Source organism: Chiloscyllium plagiosum, unplaced genomic scaffold (genome assembly GCF_037043375.1).
Source record: "Chiloscyllium plagiosum isolate Xiang-an unplaced genomic scaffold, Cpla_swu_hap1 HiC_scaffold_27, whole genome shotgun sequence".
NCBI classification, from domain to species: Eukaryota; Metazoa; Chordata; class Chondrichthyes; order Orectolobiformes; family Hemiscylliidae; genus Chiloscyllium; species Chiloscyllium plagiosum.
This window is the reverse complement of record NW_028270165.1, coordinates 51,566,009-51,592,984: the sequence shown is the minus strand read 5'-3', so window position 1 is coordinate 51,592,984 and position 26,976 is coordinate 51,566,009. Positions and strand designations below refer to the sequence as shown.

Below are 26,976 nucleotides of genomic sequence, written 5' to 3'. Positions count from 1 at the left end.
TTGGACGTGGTGGAAATGTCGGTGGATGATTTGGTTTATGCGAAGGTTGGTAGGGTGGAAGGTGAGCACCAGGGGCGTTCTGTCCTTGTTACGGTTGGAGGGGTGGGGTCTGAGGGCAGAGGTGCGGGATTTGGACGAGATGTGTTGGAGGGCATCTTTAACCACGTGGGAAGGGAAATTGCGGTCTCTAAAGAAGGAGGCCATCTGGTGTGCCTGGTTCTACCTCTTTCCCAAGATCTACAAGCCTGACCACCCTGGCCAACCCATTGTCTCAGCATGCTCCTGCCCCACTGAACTCATCTCTACCTACCTCAACACTGTCCTATCCCCCCTAGTCCAAGAACTCCCCACAAACGTTCGAGATACCACCCACGCCCTCCACCTCCTCCAAGACTTCCATTTCCCAGGCCCCCAACGCCTTATCTTCACCATGGATATCCAATCCCTCTACACCTTCATCTGCCATGACCAGGGCCTCCAAGCCCTCCGTGTTTTCCTCTCCCGACGTCCCCAACAGTACCATTCCACCGACACTCTTATTCGTTTGGCCGAACTGGTCCTCACCCTTAACAATTTCTCCTTCGAATCCTCCCACTTCCTCCAGACCAAAGGGATAGCCATAGGCACACGTATGCGCCCCAGCTATGCCTGTCTCTTTGTTGGCTACATAGAACAGTCGATCTTCTGTAATTACACCGGCACCACTCCCCACCTCTTCTTCTGCTACATTGAAGACTGCATTGGCACCACCTCATGCTCCCGCGAGGAAGTTGAACAATTCATCAACTTCACCAACACATTCGACCCTGACCTTAAATGTACCTGGATCATCTCTGACACCTCCCTCCCCGGGCCTCTCCATCTCCATTAATGACGACCGACTTGACACTGACATTTTTTACAAACCTGCCGACTCCCACAGCTACCTGGATTACACCTCTTCCCACCCTACCTCTTGCAAAAATGGCATCCAGTATTCCCAAATCCTCCACCTCCGCCATATCTGCTCCCAGGAGGACCAGTTCCACCACAGAACCACACCAGATGGCCTCCTTCTTTAGAGATCGCAATTTCCCTTCCCACATGGTTAAAGATGCCCTCCAACGCAACTCGTCCACATCCCGCACCTCTGCCCTCAGACCCCACCCCTCCAACCATAACAAGGACAGAACGCCCCTGGTCCTCACCTTCCACCCTACCAACCTTCGCATAAACCAAATCATCCGCCGACATTTCCCCACCTCCAAAAAGACCTCACCACCAGGGATATATTTCCCTCCCCACCCCTTTCCGCCTTCCGCAAAGACCGTTCCCTCCGTGACTACCTGGTCAGGTCCACACCCCCCTACGACCCACCCTCACATCCTGGCACCTTCCCCTGCCACCGCAGGAACTGCAAAACCGACGCCCACACCTCCTCCCTCACCTCCATCCAAGGATCTAAAGGAGCCTTCCACATCCATCGAAGTTTTACCTGCACATCCACTAATATCATTTATTGCATCTGTTGCTCCCAATGCGGTCTCCTCTACAAGGGGAGACTGGACGCCTCCTAGCAGAGCGCTTTAGGGAACATCTCCGGGACACCCGCACCAATCAACCACACCGCCCTGTGGCCCAACATTTCAACTCCCCCTCACACTCTGCCGAGGACATGGAGATCTTGGGCCTCCTTCACCGCTGTACGCCTGGAGGAAGAACGCCTCATCTTCCACCTTAGAACACTTCAACCCCAAGGCATCAATGTGGACTTCAACAGTTTCCTCATTTTCCCTTTCCCCATCTCACCCGAGTTCCAAACTTCCAGCTCAGCACTGTCCCCATGACTTGTCCTACCTGCCTATCTTCTTTTACCACCTATCCACTCCACCCACCTCCCCGCCTCCGACCAATCACCTTCATCCCCTTCCCCACTCACCTATTGTACTCTATGCTATTTTCTCCCCATCCCCACCCTCCTCTGGCTTATCTCTCCACGCTTCAGGCTCTCTGCCTTTATTCCTGATGAAGGGCTTTTGCCTGGAACGTCGATTTTGCTGCTTCTCGGATGCTGCCTGAAATGCTGTGCTCTTCCAGCACCACTAATCCAAAATTACGAGATTCTGAACTTGTTGGTGTTGCTTCTATTTCTGAATGAAGATTGAGCTTTACCCCAGACTGCAACTTCCTTCCTCTATCGAACATCTGTGAGTACAGCACTCTCTTTTCTCACCACTTTTTATACTTTTTTTCATTCTGGGCTTTAGTTGTTTATTTGCAGCAACTGCATGGAAAGGTAGTGAATCCAGGGAGGGGGCAGACTCTGGACAATTTGGTACAAGTCAGTGTCTCAATCGGCAAACACGTGCCAAATGCTGTACCACAATGAGAAGTTATACCCTTTGCATTGAAAAAAGGATAGAAAGTGAGGGAAGAGAGGAGTGGGAGTTGTATTTTTGATAAGGTATAGTATTCCTGCTGTAGTCTGGAAGGATATTCCTGGGAGTACATCCAGGAAGGTGATTTGGGTGAAGCCTGGAGATAAAAAAGGTATGATCACATTGGGATTGTATTATAGACCATGTAATAGTCAGCAGGAACTGCAAGAAATATCTGCAAGAATAATAGGGTGGCTATGGTAGGGAATTTTAACTTTCCAAACATAGACTGGGACTGCTTTGTGTGAAAGGTTTAGATGGAGCGAGTATTGTTACAAAGGAATTTAAGGGGCAACTTTTTCACGCAGAAGGTGGTGCATGCAAGGAAAGAGATGGCAGAGGAAGTGGTGGATGCTGGTCCAATTACATTTAAAAGACATCTGGATGGGTCTGTGATTAGGAAGGGTTGATAGGGATGTGGGCCCAATGCTGACCAAATGGGATTAGATTCGATTAGATATCTGGTTGGCATGGACAAGTTGGACTGAAGGGGCTGTTTCTGTGCTCTGACTCTGGCTTGCCATTAACATTTGCCATATGTAGGTGTCAATACCTTGAGGTCTCATTCCAACCACCCCCCCCCCCCCCCCCCCCCCCCCCCCTCCCCCTCCACACACTCACCTCCCTATCCCAGATTGACAGTGATGAATATTGTGGTGTCTTAGAGTATTTGAAAATCTGAAGACGGAAGTTTCAAAATAAACAGATGAAGGGCTTATGCCTGAAACATTGGCTCTCCTGCTCCTTGGATGCTGTGTGACCTGCTGAGCTTTTCAAGCACCGCCACTCTTCGACTCTGACTCTCCAGCGTCTGCAGTCCTTACTTTCACATCAATGTCTGACAGTCACTTAATGCATCGGGATCACAACAATTTTCGAATGTGATTCTGTGAGAAGGAGCAAAGTTTTTTGGTTCTTGTTTCAGTACATTTTCAGCATTTATGGGACTGGATGAGAGACCCTACTGTTGCAGCACACTGAGTGTGGAGTCTGAAACAAGTTATACGGCCTGGGAAGAGGAATCACGGTGGTGAGGGGGCTGTACACACCTTTTGTGTATGGCTGAATCTTTTGCCACGGAGAAACATGAGGAATCCCGCCCCATGGAGAAACCATGGAAGTGTGGTGACTGTGGGAAAGGCTTCCGTGTCCCATCTGCCCTGGAGACTCATCGACACAGTCACACTGGGGAGAGGCCCTTCGGCTGCCTGGAGTGCGGGAATGGCTTCACCCGCTTCGGCAACCTACTGGTCCACTGGCGGGTCCACACTGGGGAGAGGCCATTCAGCTGCCCTGAGTGCGGGAAGAGGTTCACTAGCTCCTCCCACCTGCTGACCCACCAGCGGATCCACATCGGTGAGAGGCCATTCCCCTGCCCCGAGTGCAGGAAGGCTTTCAGTGAACCCTCATAAAGCATAGGCAGGTCCACACAGGGGAGAGGCCCTTCAGCTGCCCCGAGTGCGAGAAGGCCTTCAGCCATTCCTCCGACTTGCTGGCCCACCGGCGAATTCACACGGGCGAGAGGCCATTTGCCTGCTCAGGGTGTGGGTGGAGGTTCACGGTGTCCTGCAACTTGCGGGGGCACCAGCGTTCTCAACAATTGGATTCCGCCGGTGATCCTGCTGTGGGTCACGCCCAGAACTGAACCTCCTGCCTGTTCTGACAGTGGGTGCGGTGGTAGAGTCAGTGGGCTTTTTTTTTTCGTTTTGTGCTGGACTGCATTCCCCCCCCCCCCGCTGGATTTTGGAATCCAAAGTCGGCAAGCAGTCGGCTGGGACAACACAGCAAGCCAGACAGCACCAGAAGATGGAGGAATGAGCATTAGCCCTTCTTCTACCAAAACGTTGACTTCTCTATCAGACATGATTTACCAGGATGTTGCTGGGGGTTGGAGGATTTGAGCTGCAGGGAGAGGCTGAATAGACTGGGGCTGTTTTCCCTGGAGTGTCGGACGTGGAGGGGTGACCTTATAAAGGATTACAAAATTATGAGGGGCATGGATAGGGTAAATAGACAATGTCTTTTCCCTGGAGGTGGGGAAGGAGCAGTGCTCCAAAAGCTTGTGTCTTCAGATAAACCTGTTAGACTCTCACCTGATGACATGTGACTTCTGACCTTGATCCAGCCCGATCCAACACCAGCACCTCTGCATCAGCGTTGACGAATGAGATCGGATTTTATTTGGCATGATTTAGTGAGATGCTCATCTGGAAACTCAACTGTCAGAGCAACAAAGAGACACGAGTCATAGAGTCTGACAGCACAGTGACAGGCCCTTTAGCCCAAACTGGTCCACGCCAACCAAAACGTCCATCAACACGAATCCCATTTCCCTACTCTTGGCCCATAACCTTCTAAACCTTTCCTATCCATGTATTTGTCCAAATTCCTTTTAAATGTAGTTAATATACCCGCCTCAACCACTTTCACTGGCAGCTCATTCCATATGCACACCACACTGCGTTTAAAAAAAAAGTTACCCCTCAGGTTACCTGTTATTCTTTCCCCTCTAACCATAACCTGATGTCCTCTAGTCCTCGTTTCCCAACTCCAGGAAAAAGACTGAGTGCATTCACACTATCCATGCCTCTCATGATCTTGGACACTTGTATAAGGTTCCCCCCTCAGTCTCCTATGCTCTAAAGAAGGAAGTCCTAACTTGTCAAACCTCGCCCTATAACTCAAACCCTTGAGTCCTAGCAATATCCTTGTAAATTTCTTCTGCAATCTTTCCAGTTTAATACCATCCTTGTTATAGTAAGGTGACCAAAACTGAACACAATACTCCAAGTGTGGCCTCATCGATGTCTTTGATAACTGCAACGTAGCTTCCCAACTGTTATACTCAGTGCCCTGACTGATGAAGGCCAGTATGCCAAAAGTCTTCTTCACTGTCCTGTCTACCTATGTTGTCAGAAATATAGGACTTGCTCCAAACTGTATTCACAATCCAACTGATGGGACAGGAAACTGCTTCCTTTCTTGAGACTAGTCTCCCAGTGGGAACTTGCTGGCTGACTGTCTGATGTACAGAACCTTACAGTGCTCCATTGCCCTCAGTTATCTGGAAGGGGTCCACACGCAAGCGCCCAAGGTGATGCTCGAAACCTTTATCATCTCTTTGGGATTAATCACCATTCGATGCTATTTAATCATACAGTACGGAAACAGTATGACTCCAACCAGTCCATGATGCCCCATTAAACTAGTACCACCTACTTGCTCCAGGCCTGTATCCAGTAGTAATAGTCAGAGATGCACAGAAACAGATCCTTCAATCCAACTTGTCCATGCTGATCAGATATGCTAACCCCATTTTGTCTCAGCGTATTTTGAGATTTGTAGCTCGGGTTGAGGTTCTGGATGTAGGTTTGCTCACTGAGCTGCGAGGTTCATTTCCAGACGTTTCGTCACCCTACTAGGTAACATCTTCAGTGGGACTCATGTACATTGCTTCACCTGAGGCCCAGTGACGATGTTACCTAGTAGGGTGACGAAATTTAGATTAGATTAGATTACATTAGATTACATTACAGTGTGGAAACAGGCCCTTCAGCCCAACAAGTCCACACCGACCCGACGTAGCGCAACCCACCCATACCCTCTACATTTACCCCTTACCTAACACTACGGGCAATTTAGCATGGCCAATTCACCTGACCTGCACATCTTTGGACTGTGGGAGGAAACCGGAGCACCCGGAGGAAACCCACGCAGACACGGGGAGAATGTGCAAACTCCACACAGTCAGTCGCCTGAGGCAGGAATTGAACCCGGGTCTCTGGTGCTGTGAGGCAGCAGTGCTAACCACTGTGCCACCGTGCCGCTCATTTCTGGAAATAAACCTCCCAGCTCAGCGAGCAAACCTACATCCAGCTCATTTTGACCCATTAATATAGAACATAGAAAAATACAGCGCAGTACAGGCCCTTTGGCCCTCGATGTTGCGCCGATCCAAGCCCACCTAACCTACACTAGCCCACTATCCTCCATATGCCTATCCAATGCCCGTTTAAATGCCCATAAAGAGGGAGAGTCCACCACTGCTACTGGCAGGGCATTCCATGAACTCACGACTCGTTGAGTAAAGAATCTACCCCTAACATCTGTCCTATACCTACCACCCCTTAATTTAAAGCTATGCCCCTCGTAGTAGCTGACTCCATACTTGGAAAAGGTTCTCATGGTCAACCCTATGTAAACCCCTAATCATCTTGTACACCTCTATCAAGTCACCTCTAAACCTTCTTTTCTCCAATGAAAACAGCCCCAAGTGCCTCAGTCTTTCCTCATACGATCTTCCTACCATACCAGGCAACATCCTGGTAAACCTCCTCTGCACCCGTTCCAGTGTCTCTACATTCTTCCTATAGTATGGCGACCAAAACTGCACACAATACTCCAGATGCGGCCGCACCAGAGTCTTTATATCTCTCTAAACTCTTTATATACTTACACACATGAGGATGCCTTTTACATGTTGACATTGTACCAGCCCTTCACCGCTTTCATTGGCAGCTCATTCTGTACACACATCACCCTCTGTGAAAAGGTTGCTCCTCAGGTCCCTTTCGCCTCTCACTTAAAACCTGTTCCCTCTTTTTCTGGACTCCCCCAAACCCAAGAAATGTCCTTGACTTTTTACCCTATCCATGTCCTTCATGGTTTTATAAACCTCTATAAGGCAAACCCTCAGCTGCTGACACCCCAGGGTAAACAACCTCAGCCTATTCAGCCTCTCCCTTTCCCTCCAAACCTTTGCTATTCACGTACTTATCCAAATGTTGTAATTGTACCCATGTCCACCACTTCTGTGTAAAAAAATTGCCCCATGTCTGTTTTTCAATCTCTCTCGTCTCTGTGAGAAACTTACCACTTTGAGATCCCTTTTAAACTTTTCTCCTTTCACCCTAAAACTGCGCCTTCTCGTTCTAAACTCTCCCACCTTGAGGAAACTACCTTGCCTTATTACGCTATCAACGCCCTTTGTGGATTTTATAAACCTCTATAAGCTTAGCCCTCAGCAACCAATGCTCCAGGGAAAATAATCCCAGCCTATTCAGCCTCTTCCTCCCTCAAACACTCCAACACTGGCAACATCATTGCAAATGTTTTTTGAACCCTTTCAAGTTTCACAACTTGTTACAAACATGTCGACTTTACTCGTCTGATGCGGGAGAACTTTCTGCACAATGTGGTCTGTCTGAAAGCACACTCCCCTGTGCTACAACAGAGCTACAGTGACTCTCAAAATCCTGACAAACTCAGTTATCAGTCAAAGATTCATTCGGAGAAGCCTCTCAATCACATCTGTAAATGGAGAAAGTGTGTTTAATAATGAGTTGTGAATAAAGGCTGCATTCATCTTTTATTGTGAGTTTTACTCCTCCATTCAAAACATATCTTACAAATCTGGTCACAAGTAGCGTATGCCATTCGTTTTAAGATGAGGTGAACTTAAGAGGCATTGTTTACAATTGAGAGCTCCTTGACACACAAAGAGCTGAAATCATCTCTGCGCCACTATTATCAAATTGGAATTAAGGCTGGATCGGCTGGGATGTTTTTCTGCCAGAGCAGAGAAGGTTGAGAGGCGATGTTTATAAAACCACGAGGTGAATAGATAGGGTTAATGATAGTTGCCTCTTCCCAAGGATGGAGGATTTCAAGATCAGGGGACACATTTTTACAGTGAGAGGAGAGAGAGTTTGAAAAACAGACATGGGGCAAATTTTTTACACAAAGGTGGTTCGTGTGTGGCATGAACTTCCAGAGGAAGTGTTGGAGGCTGGTACAATTACAACATTTTAAAAGTATCTGGATGGGTTTATGAGCCAAATGCTGACACATGAGACGAGATTAATTTTGGATTTCTGGTCAGTATAGACGAGTTGGACTGAGGGGTCTGTTTCCCTGCTGAGTATGTCTCCGCCTCTATAACAAGACACATAAGGCCCTCGGGTTCACACACAAATAAACTGTCAGTAACATTGAGTCTCGGAGTTAGGTTGAGTCAATGTGGTAATTTTTGAGGCAGACAAATGTACCTCAGGGAGACACACCCTCAGAGGAAAGGGGCGGAGACACGCCGCGATTGCGAACCTCTCCACCAATCACAAAACTTGCAGTCGGTGCGGCATGTAAGGGGCGTGTCTCCGAAAGTCGGCCGCCATTGGTCAGGTGAAGTAAGGTGCGCTCTGATTGGAGGGAGCGCGGAGACGGAAAGAAGAAGAAAAACAAAGATGGCGGCGCGAGGCTGCGGTTTTCTCATCGACTCAGCGGGCGGTTTCTGACGGAGGGAGGGGGGCAGACAGGCACCGTTTACCTCAGAAAATACCTTTAAAATACATTTCAAATTAAAGTCGGAACTTTTCAAACAAAAGTTGTGAAGAAAAGGAGACAGTCCCCGGTGGGGTTTATTGTTTATTTGTGTCTAATTCCCGGGGCCCGGGAAGGGGGAGGTGACGGTTACCGGGTGAACGAGAAAACAAATTAAAAATGTCGGCGGTGGAGGAGAGAGAGCCGGCGCCCGCGGCTTCTTCGGCGGCGGCCGGAGCCCAGGAGCTCAACAACCCCCCGGAGCTGGAGGAAGGTCCGAGCTCCAAGAAGCGGGGGGTCCGGCTGGAGGCTGGATTTGCTCAAGGCTTGTATCTATTAACTTATTTAAATGGTACCTACTGTATGGGGCTATGGTTTACATTAAAACCGGAGGGTCCTGTCAGAGTGTTTGCTTATATTGAGCAGTTGTAGTTGGTAAAATACACTCCCTGGAGGAGCACCTTCTATGATGCTGCATTTCTTGCCTTCTGTCCTTCCCCCATTTGTTATCTCCCATTTGATTTTACATTTTATTTGGTCAAATTTAATTTCACAATAATCGGACATGGTATTCACTGTGTGCTATCAATTTGTTTGTTGGAATATTGTAAGACAAAATTAATGGTGTAATTTCATTCCTGATGTCAGAGTTTGACATTGAATGTGCAGATGTGAATACCAGTAAGTTGTGAAAATAAATCAAGAACTCATGCTTTCAACAAATGCAGTTCACTGATATTAATGGTTTTGTCTCATTTCGGGGTGCTGATTCAAGTCTGACCAACAGACTCTTTCATCCCGTCATCCAACTTAATTAAAGTCTGATAGAAAATAACTCTGGCAGGCTAAAATTTATACAATTTATTTATAAGATTTATTTACGTGTCCGTTGTGCTTGACGTGGTCTCCTTTGCATTAGGGAGACTGGACTTGCAGAACGTTTCGGAGAACACCTCTGGGACAAGCGAAGTAAATGATCCACTGTCCTGTGGCTGAACACTTTAACTACCCCTCCCACTCAGGTAAGGCATGTGTGTCCTGGGCTGCCTCCATCGCCAAACTCTAGCCACCTGACACCTGGAGGAAGAACACTTCATCTTCCATTATGGGACCATCCAACAATTGGGATCAGTATAGATTTCACCAGTTTCCTCAATTCCACCCTCCCCCTCCCCCTTAACAAGCTTTATGGGATAGTTAAGTATGGGATCAGAAAAAAAAAATGCATTTTCATCTTATACTTTGGTAAACATGGTAACTAGACTTAGTCTACAATAATCTATAAAGAGAAAAGGATCATAAGTCACGGTAATGGAAAAATTGATAAGGAATGAAAGGGGGAATGCTAGCTAAGATACAGTGGAAATGGGGGGAATTTCATGCAAAACTAATTTAGAGGTATGTGGGAAAATATAGACACTGCAGTACTGAACATGACAGCAAACTGTCCTTTTCAGAAAGGTGCATTTGCAAGACGTCAGACAGAGATGCATAAAATTCCTACAGTGCAGAAAGAGGCCATTTGTCACATTGAGTCTGCACTGACCCACCAAAGAGCATCCCATTCAGAATCACCCCTTGCCCCTGCATTTACCATGGCTAATCCACCTAGCCTTCACATCATGGAGCAATTTAGCCTGGTCAATCCACCCACCCTCCATATCTTTGGACTGTGGGAAGAAACGCCTGTAGACAGGGAGAACATCCAAACTCCACACAGTCGGTCACCTGAAGTTGGAATTGAACCTGGGTCCCTGGCGTTGTGAGGTAGCAGTGCTAAGCACCGTACTACCCCAATATGTTATAAAATTTGAATAAACCCACTAAGTTGTAAATTTGTTCGTATGAAGAAATTACTGCAAATGATTGGAAGCAATAGTCCAAATGAAATCTTTTTGAGTGTGATCCAAAACGTAATTCTAATCTAATGATTGAAAATGCTTCGACCTCTGGAATGGTCTGCGAGAGTATGTGTTGGAATTAGATTCAATTATGGCATTCAAAAGAGAGTTGGATCATTAAACTGAAAAGTAAAGTAATTGCAGTGTTCGGTGAAGAGAAGTACTAGGTTCTGTGGTGATTATAATGTCAGTTAGGTGGATCGCACAGAATATGAGTTCCTTGATTGGGGCTGTTAACCTGGTCCAATCGGGGAGCCCTGGCTGACAGAAACAGCCATGTCAGAGGTTCTTTTCACTCTGAGCAAACTGGACCAGTGTGAAGGTTTCTGCACATGTAAATAAAGGGTAACATGGTGACACGCCTCTGTGGGGTTGTTTCAGGTACAATCCCCATATTTCCAGGCTGGCTGTCTCCCATTGGATAGTTGACATGTGAATCTCCTGGTCAAGGAGGCGCATGTCTGGGGATTGACCAATAGGAAGCCCAGAAGGACTGGAAGGTGCCTGCTCCTCCTACCAATCAGAGGTCCCCACCCCCTCCCCATGTCTAAATGCAGAAGTTGGACCATGAGCTTCTGAAGCTGCTGCTGCTCCTCTCTCAATGAAGATTGATCTTCACCTCAAAGTGCAACTTTCTCCCTCTGTCAAATATTTGTTGGTACAACACTTTTTTTTCGAAGGATGCCATCTTTTCTGATCATCACAGTTAAAGGGGTATTTTCCATTTGATATTCAAAGGGACGGTCAGTTAGGAAGGCAGGGTCATGTCTTGTGTTATTGTGTGGTATGTGTGAAAGCTGCAACAAGACATCTCAACTGCGATGCTCAGTGCTCTGACTGATGAAAGCAAGCGGGCCAAAAGCCTTTCCTGTCTACCTGTGACTCCACTTTCGAGGAGCTATGAACCTGCACCCTAGATCTCTCTGTTTGAATACTGCATGTGAAACAGATTCGATGCTTATTGGTAGACATTATTAGTTGGTGCTTATCTCGACTATTTCAGTACCTTATCTCGATACATAATTCCTGGCTCTCTAATCGTATACTTTTGTTATTCTTTTCTGCCTTTAATATAGCACTGAATCTATTTCACATGCAGTGTCTCCAACCAAAAACTTCGAGACACTGCATGTGACACTGCAGTGTCTCGAAGAAGTCCTAGAAAGTGGAGTCATGGGTAGACAGGGAGGTGAAGAAGACTTTCAGCATGCTTGCTTTCATTGGTCAGAGCATCAAGTATAGGAGTTGGGACATCTTGTTGCAGCTGTACAAGATGATGGTAAGGATACAGCATGCAATTCTAGTCACCCTACTGTTGGAAGGATATTACTAAGTAGAAAGGATGCAGAAAAGATTTACTGGGATGCTACTTGGCTGGAAGGTTGTTATAAGGAGAGGCTGGATAGGTTAGGACGACTTTTTTCCCCAGGAGCACAGGGGACTGAGACGTGATATAAAATCACGAGAGGCATAGATAAGGTTGACAGCCAAAGCTTTTTCCCCATGTGGGGGTCTAAACTTAGAGGACATAAGTTTAAGGTGAGTGGAGGAGAGATATAAATGGGTCCAGAGGGGCAAACGTTTACACGGAGAGAGTGGAGAATGTCTCGAACAGATTGGCAGAGGTGGTGGTGGAAGCGAATACAATTCTGTCGTAGAGTCATGGAAACAGACCCTTTGGTCCAACCCGTCCATGCTGACCAGATATCCCAACCCAATCTAGTCCCACTTGCCAGCACCGGGCCCATATCACTCCCAACCCTTCCTATTCATATACCCATCCAAATGCCTCTTAAATGTTGCAATTGTACCAGCTTCCATCACATCCTCTGGTAGCTCATTTCATACACGTACCACTCTCTGCGTGAAAAAGTTGCCCCTTAGGTCTCTTTTATATCTTTCCCCTCTCACCCTAAACCTATGCCCTCTAGTTCTGGACTCTCCGATGCTAGGGAAAAGACTTTGCCTATTTATCCTACCCATGCCCCTCATAATTTTGTAAACCTCTATAAGGTCACCCCTCAGCCTCCGACGCTCCAGGGAAAACAGCCCCAGCCTGTTCAGCCTCTCCCTGTAGCTTAGGTCCTCCAATCCTGGCAACATCCTTGTAAATCTTTTCTGAACCCTTTCAAGTTTCACAACATCTTTCCGATAGGAAGGAGATCAGAATTGCATGCAATATTCCAACAGTGGCCTAACCAATGTCATGTACAGCCGCAACATGACCTCCCAACTCCTGTACTCAATACTCTGACCAATAAAGGAAAGCATACCAAACGCCGCCTTCACTATCCTATCTACCTGCGACTCCACTTTCAAGGAACTATGAACCTGCACTCCAAGGTCTCTTTGTTCAGCAACATTCCCTAGGATCTTACCATTAAGTGTATAAGTCCTGCAAAGATTTGCTTTCCCAAATTGCAGCACCTCGCATTTATCTGAATTAAACTCCATCTGCCACGTCACAGCCCATTGGCCCATCTGGTCCAGATCCTGTTGTAATCTGAGGTCACCCTCTTTGCTGTCCACTACACCTCCAATTTTGATGTCATCTGCAAACTTACTAACTGTACCTCTCATGCTCGCATCCAAATCATTTATGTAAATGACAAAAAGTAGAGGGCCCAGCACCGATCCTTGTGGCACTCCACTGGTCACAGGCCTCCAGTCTGAAAAACAACCCTCCACCACCACCCTCTGTCTTCTACTTTTGAGCCAGTTCTTATCCAAATGGCTAGTTCTCCCTATATTCCATGAGATCTAACCTTGCTAATCAGTCTCCCATGGGGAACCTTGTCGAACGCATTATTGAAGTCCATATAGATCACATCTACTGCTCTGCCCTCATCAATCTTCTTTGTTACTTCTTCAAAAAACTCAATCAAATTTGTGAGACTTGATTTCCCAAGCACAAAGCCATGTTGACTATCCCGAATCAGTATTTGCCGTTCCAAATACATGTACTTCCTGTCCCTTAGGATTCCTTCCAACAACTTGCCCACCACCGAGGTCAGGCTCACCAGTCTATAGTTCCCTGGTTTGTCTTTACCCCCCTTCTTAAACAGTGGCACCACGTTTGCCAACCTCTTGTCTTCTGGCACCTCACCTGTGACTATCGATGATACAAATATCCCAGCAAAAGGCCCAGGAATCACTTCTCTAGCTTCCCACAGAGTTCTTGGGTACACCTGATCAGGTCCTGGGGATTTATCCACTTTTAACCGTTTCAAGGCATCCAGCATTTCCTCTTCTGTAATCGGGACATTTTGCAAGATGTCACCATCTATTTCCCTACAATTTATATCTCCCCCATTTTTTGTGGCTCCACACAAAGGCCCCCTTGCTGTTCTTTGAGGGGCCCTATTCTCTCCCTAGTTACCCTTTTGTCCTTAATATATTTGTAAAAACCTTTTGGATTCTCCTTCATTCTATTTGCCAAAGGTATCTCGTGTCCCCTTTTTGCCCTCCTGATTTCCCTTTTAAGTATACTGCTACTGCCTTTATACTCTTCTAAGGATTCACTCTATCTATCCCTGACATATCTTTCCTTCTTTTTCTTAATCAAACCCTCAATTTCTTTAGTCATCCAGCATTCTCTGTACCTACCAGCCTTCCCTTTCACCCTGACAGGAGTATACTTTCACTGGATTCCCATTTTCCAGCCGTCCCTTTACCTGCGAACATCTGCCTCCAATGAGCTTTCGAAAGTTCTTGCCTAATACCGTCAAAATTGGCATTTCTCCAATTTAGAACTTCAACTTTTAGATCTGGTCTATCCTCTTCCATCACTATTTTAAAACAAATAGAATTATGGTTGGTGGCCCCAAAATGTTCCCCCACTGACACCTCAGTCACCTTCCCTGCCTTATTTCCCAAGAGTAGGTCAAGTTTTCCACCTCCTCTAGTAGGTACATCCACATACTGAATTAGAAAATTGTCTTATACACAATTAAGAAATTCCTCTCCATATAAACCTTTAACACTATGGCAGTCCCAGTCGATGTTTGGAAAGTTAAAATCCCCTACCATAACTACCCTATTATTCTTACAGATAGCTGAGATCTCCTTACAAGTTTGTTTCTCAATTTCCCTCTGACTATTGGGGGCTGTATAATACAATCCAATAAGGTGATCATCCCTTTCTTATTTCTCCGTTCCACCCAAATAACTTACCTGGATGTATTTCCAGGAATATCCTCCCTCAGCACAGGTGTAATGCTATCCCTTATCAAAAATGCCACGCCCCTTCCTCTCTTGCCTCCCTTTCTATCCTTCCTGTAGCATTTGTATCCTGGAACATTAAGCTGCCAGTCCTGCCCATGCATGAGCCATGTTTCTGTAATTGCTATGATATCCCAGTCCCATGTTCCTAACCATGCCCTGAGTTCATCTGCCTTCCCTGTTCGGCCCCTTGCATTGAAATAAATGCAGTTTAATTTATTAGTCCGACCTTGTCCCTGCTTGCCCTGACTGTTGACTCACTTCTGTTCTCAGCTGTACCCGTCTCAGATCGATCTCTTTCCTCACTATCTCCTTGGGTCCCCACCCCTCCCTCCCTCACCTTGCTAGTTTAAATCCTCCCAAGCAGTTCTCGCAAATTACCCTGCCAGTATATTAGTCCCCTTCCAATTTAGGTGCAATCCGTCCTTCTTGTACAGCTCACTTCTACCCCAAAAGAGATTCCAATGATCCAAAAATGTGAATCCTTCTCCCATACACCAGCTCCTCAGCCATGCATTAATCTGCTCTATCCTCCTATTCCTGCCCTCACTAGCTCGTAGCACTGGGAGTAATCCAGATATTACTACCCTTGAGGGCCTCCTTCTTAAATTTCTGCCTAACTCTCTCTAATCTCCCTTCAGAGTCTCAACCTTTTCCCTACCAATGTCATTGGTTCCAATGTGGACAATGACCTCCTGCTGGCCCATCTCCCCTGTGAGAACATTCTGCACCCTCTCTGGGACAGCCTTGATCCTGGCACCAGGGAAACAACACACCATTCTGCTTTTTCTCCACTGGCCACAGAACGTCTGTCTGTACCTCTGACTACAGAATCCCCTAACACGATTGATCTCTCATTGCATTAGAGCCAGTCTCAATACCAGAAACTTGGCTGTTCATGCTACGTTCCCCTGAGAATCCATCACCTCCTACATTTTCCAAAACAGCATACCTGTTTGAAATGGATATATCCACAAAAGACTCCTGCCCTTGGTGCCGACCTCTCTCACCCTCCCTGGAGTGAACCCATCTATGTGACTGTATCTGAGACTTTCCCCCCTTCCTATAACTGCCATCCATCACATACTGTTGCTGTTGCAAATTCCTCATTGCTTCTATCTGTCTGTCCAACCGATCCACTCAATCTGATAAGATTAGCATCCAACAGCATTTATGGCAGATATAATCCGCAGTAACCCTTAAACTCTCTTTAAACTCCCACATTTGACAAGAAGTACATATCACTGCAAAGGCCATTTTTGCTCCTTCACAATCTACAGACCCAGAAAATAATACCGTTTTATTCCTCTACAAACACTGCTCCAGGTTAAATTAATAGCTATGGCTTATATTTTATGTTTAATCAAAAGACTTGTCTCCAAAAACACATAATCAAGAAAGAATCCACTATACTCACTACTGCAGCTTTTCTCTTGAGACAGACTTAAAACAACAATTAACTTATCTAATTCTGTGCTGTGAACTTCGCCCAACAGTTCCTCCAAGATTAGTTGTGAATTTCACTGTTTGTTAATTTTCCCAGATGCACTCCGATGTCCAGCGATACACGAATTCAAACAGTCATTGAAGAAACATTTAGACAGATACATGGATGGGAGGGGTATGGAGGGATATGGCCTAAATGCAGGGAATGGGACTAAATTAATTGTGAAAACTAGGCATCATAGGAACTGTTTCCATGCTATAGACCTCTATGATTCAATTTCAAGACAGAGGGTTAGAATCGTAGAATCCCAACAATGGGGAAGCAGGCCATTCGGTCCACCAAGTTGCCACTGACCCTCCAAAGAACATCCCACTCAGATCTACCCCAACCCTGCATTTTCCATGGCTAATCCCCTGAGCTTGCTTATCCCTGGACACTGGTAATTTAGCATAGACAATCCACCTAACCTACACATCCCTGAACACTATGGGTACTTCTGCACGGCCAATTCACCCTAACCTGCACCTCTTTGACTGTGGGAGGAAACCGATGCCGACACTGGGGTAATGTTCACACCCCACATGAACATTGCCCAAGGCTGGAATTGAACCTGGTCCCTGGTGCTGTGAGGCAGCAGTGTTAACCACTGAGCCATTGTGCTGCCCCATGGTTATTATGATACTAAAGGTTTTAATTTGATATTTTAAGTTAAGAACAACACCTGTGCCCCCTGTAACCCTGCAAGTTTATTTTTGTTTCAAATACCCATTCAGTTTTGAAATCATTGATCCTTTGACTGGTGGGGAGAGTTTCAAAGAGATTTACCAGATGTTGTTGGGGATGGAGGGTTTGAGCTATGTGGATAGGATGGATCGGTTGGGACTCTTCTCACTGGAGCTTCAGACATTGAAGGTGACCTGGTAGAGGTTTATAAAATCTTGAGGGGTATAGATAAAGTGAATGAGGTGTATTTTCCATAGGCTGGGGGATTTCAAGACTATGGGGCACATTTTTAAGGTGAGAGGAGACAGAAGTGGCAAAGGTCTTTTACACAGTGGTTCATGTGTGGAATGAACTGCCAGAGGGAGTGGTGGTGCTGCTACAATTATAACATTTAAAAGGAGAGGTGTGGGGGGGGATATTGGGTCAGCAGCAGGCAAGTGGGACGAGTTTAGTTTGGGATTATGTTCAGCATGGACTAGTTGAACCGAAGGGTCTGTTTCCATGCCTTACAACTCGAGGAGTCATTCAGGTTACGATGGTCTGACTATCCAGATAACGCATGTGCTCACATCCCTATTAGTCTCTGATCAAATGTTACGGTATATAAGATAACAGAATGTAAAGGAAGATCTTTTGGTTTTGGGAATGTGTAAACCAGAATTGTCTGTTCTAAATCTCTGCGCTGACTTTCATAATCTCTTTATACAGGTTACAAGAAGGGAAGGATCTACAGAGAGAAGTCTGAAAGCAAAAGTCATTTCAGGTCTGAAACAGACACTCAACTCGCCATGATCTGAAGATCACAAGTCTCTGGACCTCAAATGTGAAACATTTATCTATTCTGTTGGCTTCAAAGGTTTTTAAACATCAGTGCGATTGGAAATGCATGGAGTGTGAGAACACGCACAGATGTGTGTGAAAGTGTTCGACTGACCATCAGAGGAAGTATTCCCAGGAACACTACCTGAGTGAGAGTCTTCCTGTGTACTTGGCTGTGGAAGGAGCTTGAACCAGTTAGACAGATCGAATCCTCACTGCACAATTGTTACGGACCAGACCGGATCCCCGGACAAATACTTTAAGAAGGTAGCCGTGACCCTCATTTTTTCTCATTTTAAAGCCATATGTGAAATGTGACTGCTGGCCGTTAAGCAAAACATGATTTGCTTAAAGGCTGTCATTAAAATACAGCTAAAGAGAGGAATTTAGGATAATTCTGCAGACTGGAAACTTAATAGACACAGAGTAACTGTTACTAACTAACTATTCCGATACAGTAACATCCCTTTAAACACACCCTTTTTGGCAAAAAGGCGAATTCCAACACACATTTTCACATCGTGTTCTCCAGAAGGAACAAACCAACGAGCAAATTCAGAGAGAGTAGCAGCCAAGAGACACTCACTGAAGCTTCCAACTCCTCCTGCTTAAGGCAAAAATCTAAAATAAAAGTAGGAAATGTGGTCGAGGATGCTGGACACACCCAAGCTGCTCCCGTTGGTCTGTTCTGAATGTTGTGGTTGTGCTAGCCTCCGCCACTTCCTCTAATGGCACGTTCTGTGTGCGCACCACCCTCTGGGTTGGGGGTGGAGGTTGCCCATTGGGTCCTGTTTGTGTCTTTTCTCTCTCATCTTGGACCTATGCCCCATGGTTCTGGACTCCCCCATTCTTGTGGGGGGGGGGGGGGGCGGGGAATCCTTAACTATTCACCCTACCCACACCCCTCATGATTTTGTAAACCTCTATAAGGTCACCCCTCTTCTTGTAAATCTCATTAATGCAAAGCCAAAGATTCTTCAATGTCCAACTGACAGATGTCCAGCTCCCAAAATAGTCTCTCATATTAATTTCCATCAGAAAGTGGTGATGCCAAGACAATGTCTTGCTCCCTCTGAGGTAAGGACTTGGCCACTTCATCCGGCCGATAGTTGTATGAATCGTAGAAGAATCATGGAATCTCTACAGTGCAGAAACAGGCCCTCAGCGCAACAATCCATACTGAGCCTCTGAAGAGTAACCCACCCACACCCATTCTTCTACCCTATTGCTCTACATTTACCCCTGACTAATGCACCGCACCGACACATCCCTGAACACTATGGGACAATTAAGCATGATCAATTCACCCTAACCAGCACATCTTTGGATTGTGGGAGGGAATGAAGCAACCAGAGGAAACCCACACAGACACTGGGAGACAACTTGGAGACTCCACACAGACAGTTGCCCCGAGGGAGGAATCGAACTCTGACTCAGCCAGCAATTAAGACCCTGGCAATTTCCACTTACTTCCAGCCTCTTGTCTCAAAAGTGACTGGAATTGAAAGATTCCATCTGAAGTTTTATTTCTCTTCAGTTCCGACCTTCACTGTCGGTCAACGAATCTCTGTTTCCTTTGTCACAATTCTGACAACCTTACAGAGGGGAGGGAGCAACTGGAGATTTATTTTCAGAGTCTAGATTTATTTTCAGAGCAACTCCAATTCACGCTGTGTCAGTCGGTTTCCCTTCGTATGATCAACCTTACCCATGTCGTCTTTTCCCCAGAGATGGGGAATTGAAGATAAGAGGGGATGGATTTGAGATGTGAGGGGAAAGACTTAGGAAGGACCTGAGGGGAAACGTCTTCATGTAGAGGGTGGTGCAACAGTTCTGGTCGCCACATTACCAAAAGGATATGGGCGCTTTGGACAGAGTGCAGAGAAGGTTTATGAGGATGTTGCCTGGTGTGGAAGGTGCTAGGTATGAATAGAGGTTAGGTTTGTTTTCATTAGAAAAAAAGGAGATTGAGGGGGGACCTGATTGAGGTTTACAAAATCATGAAATGTATAGACAGGGTGGATAGAGATAAGCTTTTTCCCAGGGTGAAGCCCTTCACCCTGGGAAAGGTCATGCTTTCAAGGTTAGAGGTGGAAAGTTTAAAGGGGATACATGCGGCAAGTACTTTACACAGAGGGTGATGGGCACCTGGAACACATTGCCAGCAGAGGTAGTAAAGGTAGGCATGGTAGATTCATTTAAGATGCATCTAGGCAGATGCATGAGTAGGTGGGGAGCAGAGGGATACAGATGCTTAGGAAGTGGGCAACAGGTTTACACAGTAGGTTTGATCGGCTCAGGCTTGGAGGGCTGAAGGGCCTGTTCCTGGGCTGTAAATTTTCTTTGTTCTTTGTATGTGGAGTTGGCTGCCAGAGAAAGTGGTTGAGACAGATACAATAACAACGTTTAAAAGGCATCTGGATGGGTTTTTGGATCATAGAATTATAGCATCTCTACAGTGTGGCAACAGTCCCTTTGGCCCAAAACATTCACACTGGCCTTCTGAAGAGTATCTCACCCAGACCCATTCCCCTATTACTCTCCATCTTCCTCTATAAGAGTACCCTTCAGTTTCCAGAGAAAAAAATCCCAGTCTATCCAACCTATCCCTATAACTCAATTTTTCCAGACTCGGTAGCATCCTAGTAAATCTGTTCTGCACCCTTTCTAGTTTAATAATTTCCTTTCAATAGTAGGGTGACTAGAACTGAAGGCAGTATTCTGAAAGTGGTCTCACGAAGATCTTATAAAGCTGCAACAAAATGTCCCAACTCAATAAATACTGAGAAACTGGACATTGATAATCAGAAACAAAAACAGAAGTTGCTGGAAAAGCTCAGCAGATCTGGCAGCATCTGTGGAGAGAAATCAGAGTTAACATTTTGGGATCAGTTTTGAAGGGCACCAGACCCAAAACGTAAACTCTGATTTCTTTCCATGGGATGCTCCAATGCTCAGTGCTCTGACCAATGAAAGCAAGCGTGCTGAAAGTCATCTTCACCGCCCTGTCTACCTCTGAGTCCACGTTCAAGGAACTATGCACCTGCACCCTCTAGCTCACTTACAATTGACATGTATGTCCTGCCCTGGTTTGACCCACCAAAATGCATTGATCTAAATTAAACTCCATCTGCCAATCTTCAGTCCATGGCCCACTTAGAGTCATAGAGTAAGACAGCATGGAAACAGGCCCTTTGGCCTAAACTGGTCCATGGTGCCCACCCAGCTAGTTTCAATTAGAGTCATAGAGATATACAGTACAGAAGTGATCCTTCAGTCTAACTCATCCATACTTACCAGATATCCTAACCTAATCTAGTCCCATTTGCCAGCACTTAGCCCATATCTCTATAAGCACTTCCTTTATTCATATACCCATCCAGATGTCTTTTAAATGCTGCAGTTGTACCAGCCTCTACCACTTCCTATGGCAGCTCATTCCAAACACGCACCACCCTCTGCTTGAAAAAGTTGCTCCTTGGGTCCCTTCCCCTTTCACCCTATACCTATGCCCTATAGTTCTGACTTTCCCACTGCAGGGAAAAGACCTTGTATATTTACCCTGTCCATGCTCCTCATGATTTTATCAACCTCTAAAGTCACCCCTCAGCCTCCGATGCTCCAGGGAAAACAGCCCTCTGATTTTGGTGCAGCATCTTGTATAGTTTCAGCTGACCTCAATGTATTTCCAATGAAGTTAATCATTTCACTGAATGATAAGAGATGGACAGGGTTGTGGTCTGGCCCCGGACCTTTGTGACGTTTCCCAGACTCTGATCTCCCTCCTTGAGGCTTTTTCACACTGGATCCTGTATTCATGTAACATTTACCTGCTGCATCGTGGCAACCGCCAATTCATTGGATACTTGCCCATCGCTTCAGGAACCTTTTAAATTCCTCATTAAAGACGATCCAAATGCATATTGATCTTTGATCAGTTCCATCAAATTTATGGTTACACCTACTGTTAGAATTCTTTAGCTAATAAGTTGTTGCTTCCCATGTTTACCAGTCAGCTCTATCTTTATCCTTGGGTGTCTTATGATGTATTCATTCACCTCACATTCCAATGTCTGCTAATTTCTGTATCAATGATTCGTTCCTCTCCGTATGATATGGGGCTGCTTTCACTATCTGAAACTGGTTGGAATCTTTTCTTCTAATGCTTTAATGATTTTTTTGTTGTGCAGGTAGATCTGTAACTACTAAAGGACCTATATCTATAAATATTTGAAGGATCTTAGAGTCATAGAGATGTACAGCACAGAAACAGACCCTTTGGTCCAACCTGTCCATGCCGACCAGATATCCCAACCCAATCTAGTCCCACCTGCCAGCACCCGGCCCATATCCCTCCAAACCCTTCCTATTCATATACCCATCCAAATGCCTCGTAAATGTTGCAATTGTACCAGCCTCCACCACATCCTCTGGCAGCTCATTCCATACACGTACCACCCTCTGCGTGAAAAGGTTGTCCCTTAGGTCTCTTTAATATCTTCCCCTCTCACCCTAAACCTATGCCCTCTAGTTCTGGACTCCCCGACCCCAGGGAAAAGACTTTGTCTGTTTATCCTATCCATGCCCCTCATAATTTTGTAAACCTCTATAAGGTCACCCCTCAGCCTCCGACGCTCCAGGGAAAGCAGCCCCAGCCTGTTCAGCCTCGTCCGATAGCTCAAATCCTCCAACCCTGGCAACATCCTTGTAAATCTTTTCTGAACCCTTTCAAGTTTCACAACATCTTTCTGATAGGAAGGAGACCAGAATTGCACGCGATATTCCAACAGTGGCCTAACCAATGTCCTGTACAGCCGCAACACGACCTCGCAACTCCTGTACTCAATACTCTGACCAATATAGGAAAGCATACCAAATGCCTTCTTCACTATCCTACCTACCTGTGACTCCACTTTCAAGGAGCTATGAACCTGCACTCCAAGGTTTCTTTGTTCAGCAACCTAATCTAAATATTAGAACAGATTGATTAAATAATTAAAGAGTCGACAGAGTTATTATCGTTTTACTTGTCAGAACTATCTTAAGCAAACATTTTTCCCAAGATGTCTAACTCCTGTCAACTATGTTCCGCTGCATTAACCACGGCTAGTTGTCTGTGTCCTGCTCAGTTATGGGCAGTCAGAACAGGAAAAGACCTTGGCTATTCACCCTATCTGTGCCCCTCATCATTTTATAAACTTCTGGAATTGTCTGAAGACAAGTATCTGTGATGCTGGAGATCACTGGAGGAGGCCAAGATGGATCATCCACTTGGTACTTCTGGCTGAAGATTGCTGTGAGTGCTTCAGCCTGATTTTTTTGTGCTGATGTGCTGGGCTCTTCCATCATTGAGGATGGGGATATTGGTGGAGCCACCTCCTCCAATGAGTTTGTTAATTGTCCACCACCATTCACTACTGGATAGGGTAGGACTGCAGAGCTTCGATCTGATCCATTGGTTGCATTATTATTATTCACAATTTATAATAATGATTTGGAGTTGGGGATAATGGGTCACAGGTCAAAGTTTGCAGAGGACTGTGAAACTTTGCAGAGGAACATAGATATTTTGAGTGAGTGGGCAAAGGTCTGCAGATGGAAAACAATGTTAATAAATGTGAAGTCATCCATTTTCATGGGAATAGCAGTAAAAAGGACTATGACTTAATGGTGAGAAGTTGCAGCATGCTGCTGTGCAGAGGGACCTGGGTGTCCTTGGACACGAATCAGAGGGTTGGTCTGCAGGTGCAACGAGTAATTAAGACGGCAAATGGAATTTTGTCCATCATTACTAAAGGGATTGAGTTTAAAAGGCGGGAGTTATGTTGGCCGTTCCAACAATCAAGTTTACGCCATTCCCTCCGAAGAACGTTTCTCACAGATCCCCCTCCCACCCTATCCAGTCGTTTCTGCTGGTGGGTGAGACCTGGACTAGGGGTATTGGCCTCAATATGAGGGGGAGTAGAATTCGGACAGAGATGAGGAGGAACTGTTTTTCCGGGAGAGTACTGAATCTTTGGAATTCTCTGCCCAAGGAAGCAGTAGAGGCAGCTTCATTAAGTATATTCAAGACACAACTGGATGGGTTTTTACATAATAGGGGAATTAAGGGTAGTCGGGATCATGCAGATAGGAGGAGCTGAGACAATGAATCGATCAGCCATGATTTTAATGAATGGCAGAGCAGGTTCAATGGGCCAAATGGCCTGCTCCTGCTTCTATTACTATGAAACTATAACCCTACATTTTCCATGGCTAACCCATCTAATCTGCACATCCCTGGACACAATGGGCAATTTAGCATAGCCAATCTAAATTGAGGCTTGTGAGCATTGTAGTGATGTGAATAATGAACATCAGAGAATGATAGAAGGGGACAAGGAGGATAAATGTATCAGCACTCAAAATTGGATTCTAAAAATCACAAAACTTGAAACTAAAGAGTGTGTCTGAATGTGTGCTGCATTGTCACAAAACTGAATGAATTGACTGCACACGTTGAAGAGAATAATTATGATCGGAGACTCTTTACAGCGATGCGGCTTCAGGATGACAAGGATTAGATCCTGAATATTGAGGGGGTGCCATTCAAGTCAAATGGGAAGCTAGGTAAAGGTAGAGAGTTGGCACTGCTCATCAAAGCACTGATAACATGGTAGTGTGGTGTCAGCTTGGATTTCAGGTCCTGATTTCTCGTCCTCTGTTGATCTCCCTGTTCCCACAGAGGAAGATGTCAGCTGTTCTCAGCTCTGCTGAAGCTCTGACCTTCACCCCCACCCCCACCCCCCAGCCCTAACACCTTCTGGAACAATAAAACATTCAGTCGATCAAGGCCCATTCCACAATCTCCCAGCCTTAGGTCGCTTTTAAATCTTTGCCCTCTCACCCTAAACCAATGCCCTCTGGTTTCAGACTCCCCCACCCTGGGGCATAGATGTTACCTATTTCCCCTATCCGTGCCACTCATGATTTGATAAATCTCGACAAGTTCACCCTCTGCTTCTGACGGCCCAAGGGCAACATCCCCATCCTATTCAGTCTCATTTTATACCACAAACCCTCCAACCCTGGCGATATCCTTATCAATCTATTGGAGTTTCACGATATCTTCCTATCCTATAGGAGGGAGACCAGAATCAAATGCAACATTCCAAAGGTGGCCTAACCAATGTCCTGTACAGCTGCAACTTGACCTTCCAACTCCTATACCCAATGCACTCAATGGGTCAAATGGCCTCTTTCTGCACTGCAGGTGTTTTATGATTTTAATTGATATAATATGTAGATTTATATTAAATATAAATTGCTTCATATGGTGTAAGTCTGATATTCACTGTTGTACAAGCTGCATGGCTATGATCTTTTACCTAATATAGTAATGGAATTACATGCTGTATTTCTTGTCATCAATTTTATTTAATAGGTGAGCAGGAAGTCATTCAGCAACTTTACTGGCTTTATTTTATCAAGCAGTGGAGTTTAATTTAGATAAATGTGAGTTGCTGCATTTTGGGAAAGCAAATCTTAGCAGGACTTATGCACTTAATGGTAAAGTCCCAGAGAGTGTTGCTGAACAAAGACACCTTGGAGTGCAGGTTCATAGCTCCTTGACAGTGGAGTCACAGATAGATAGGATAGTGAAGATGGCGTTTGGTATGCTTTCCTTTATTGGTCAGAGTACAGGAGTTGGGAGGTCATGTTGCTGCTATACAGGACATTGGTTAGGCCACTGTTGAAACATTGCGTGCAGTTCTGGTCTCTTTTCTATCGGAAAGGTGGCGTGAAACTTGAAAGGATTCAGAAAAGATTTACAAGGATGTTGCCAGGGTTGGAGGATTTGAGCTATAGGAAGAGGTTGAATAAGCTGGGGCTGTTTTCCCTGGAGCGTCGGAGGCTGAGGGGTGACATTATAGAGGTTTATAAAATCATGAGGGGCACGGATAGGATGAACAGACAAAGTCTTTTCCCTGGGGTCGGGGAGTCCAGAACTAGAGGGCATAGGTTTAGGGTGAGAGGGGAAATATGTAAAAGGAACCTAAGAGGCAACTTTTTCACTCCGGTACATGTATGGAATGAGCTGCCAGAGGAAGTGGTGGGGGCTGGTACAATTGCAACATTTAAAAGGCATCTGGATGGGTATATGAATAGGAAGGGTTTGGAGGGATATGGGCCGGGAGCTGGCAAGTGGGACTAGATTGGGTTGGGATATCTGGTCGGCATGGACAGGTTGGACTGAAGGGTCTGTTTCTGTGCTGTAACCTGTATGACTCTATGATGTTTCATTTTCATATCCTTATTCAGTTTCATTTCCAAGTCATTGTAACCAAATGAAGTTTTCCTCAATACACACTTAAGGCTATCTGGCTGCCTGATGTGTCCTGGATAATATGTGATCAGCAGGCATCTGGTAATCTACAGGAGTTGTCATTTTTTTTAGATTACTTAGTGTGGAAACAGGCCCTTCAGCCCAACAAGTCCACACCGACCCACCAAAGCACAACCCACCCAGGCCTATTCTCCTACATTTACCCCTACACCTAACACTACAGGCAATTTAGCATGGCCAATTCACCTAACCTGCACATTTTTGGACTGTGGGAGGAAACCGGAGCACCTGGAGGAAACCCACACAGACATGGGGAGAATGTCCAAACTCCACACAGTCAGTCGCCTAAGGCGGGAATTGAACCCGGGTCTCTGGCGCTGTGAGGTACCAGTGCTAACCACCATGCTGCCCACATTATATTTATTTCACTGTACTGACAGTGATCACTTATTTTGTGAATTTCGTTGCAGGAAGACATGAGGAAAGAACCAAATGTTACATCAACCTCTGATGGAGCCACTTGATTTATTGGGAAAGGAAATCAAGGAAATCGTACCAAACATCATCTTCACTATCCTATCTACCTGCAACTCTGAAGGAATTATGAATCTGTACTCCAAAGTCTCTTTGTTCAGCAACACTCCCTAGGACCTTACCATTAAGTGTATAAGTCCTGATCTGATTGGTTTTTCAAAAATGCAGCACTTCGCATTCATCTGAATTAAACTCCATCTGCCACTCCACAGCCCATTGGCCCATCTCATCAAGATCCTGTTTTAATCAGAAGTAAACTTCTTCGCTGTC

General features: G+C 45.7%; 1 long non-coding RNA gene across 5 annotated transcripts; it reads left to right on the top strand.

Moving 5' to 3' along the window:
• The first annotated feature begins 1,963 nt into the window (after window positions 1–1,963).
• Window positions 1,964–26,976, top strand: LOC148144034 (uncharacterized). Of its 5 annotated transcripts, none has more exons than XR_015751377.1 (4): window positions 1,964–2,186; window positions 9,655–9,757; window positions 17,736–18,113; window positions 26,643–26,976. It is a non-coding gene; the product is annotated as an uncharacterized LOC148144034 (long non-coding RNA). The 5 variants fall into 5 exon arrangements; XR_015751376.1 differs by lacking the exon at window positions 1,964–2,186 and adding an exon at window positions 8,911–9,060; XR_015751379.1 differs by lacking the exon at window positions 1,964–2,186 and adding an exon at window positions 8,928–9,064.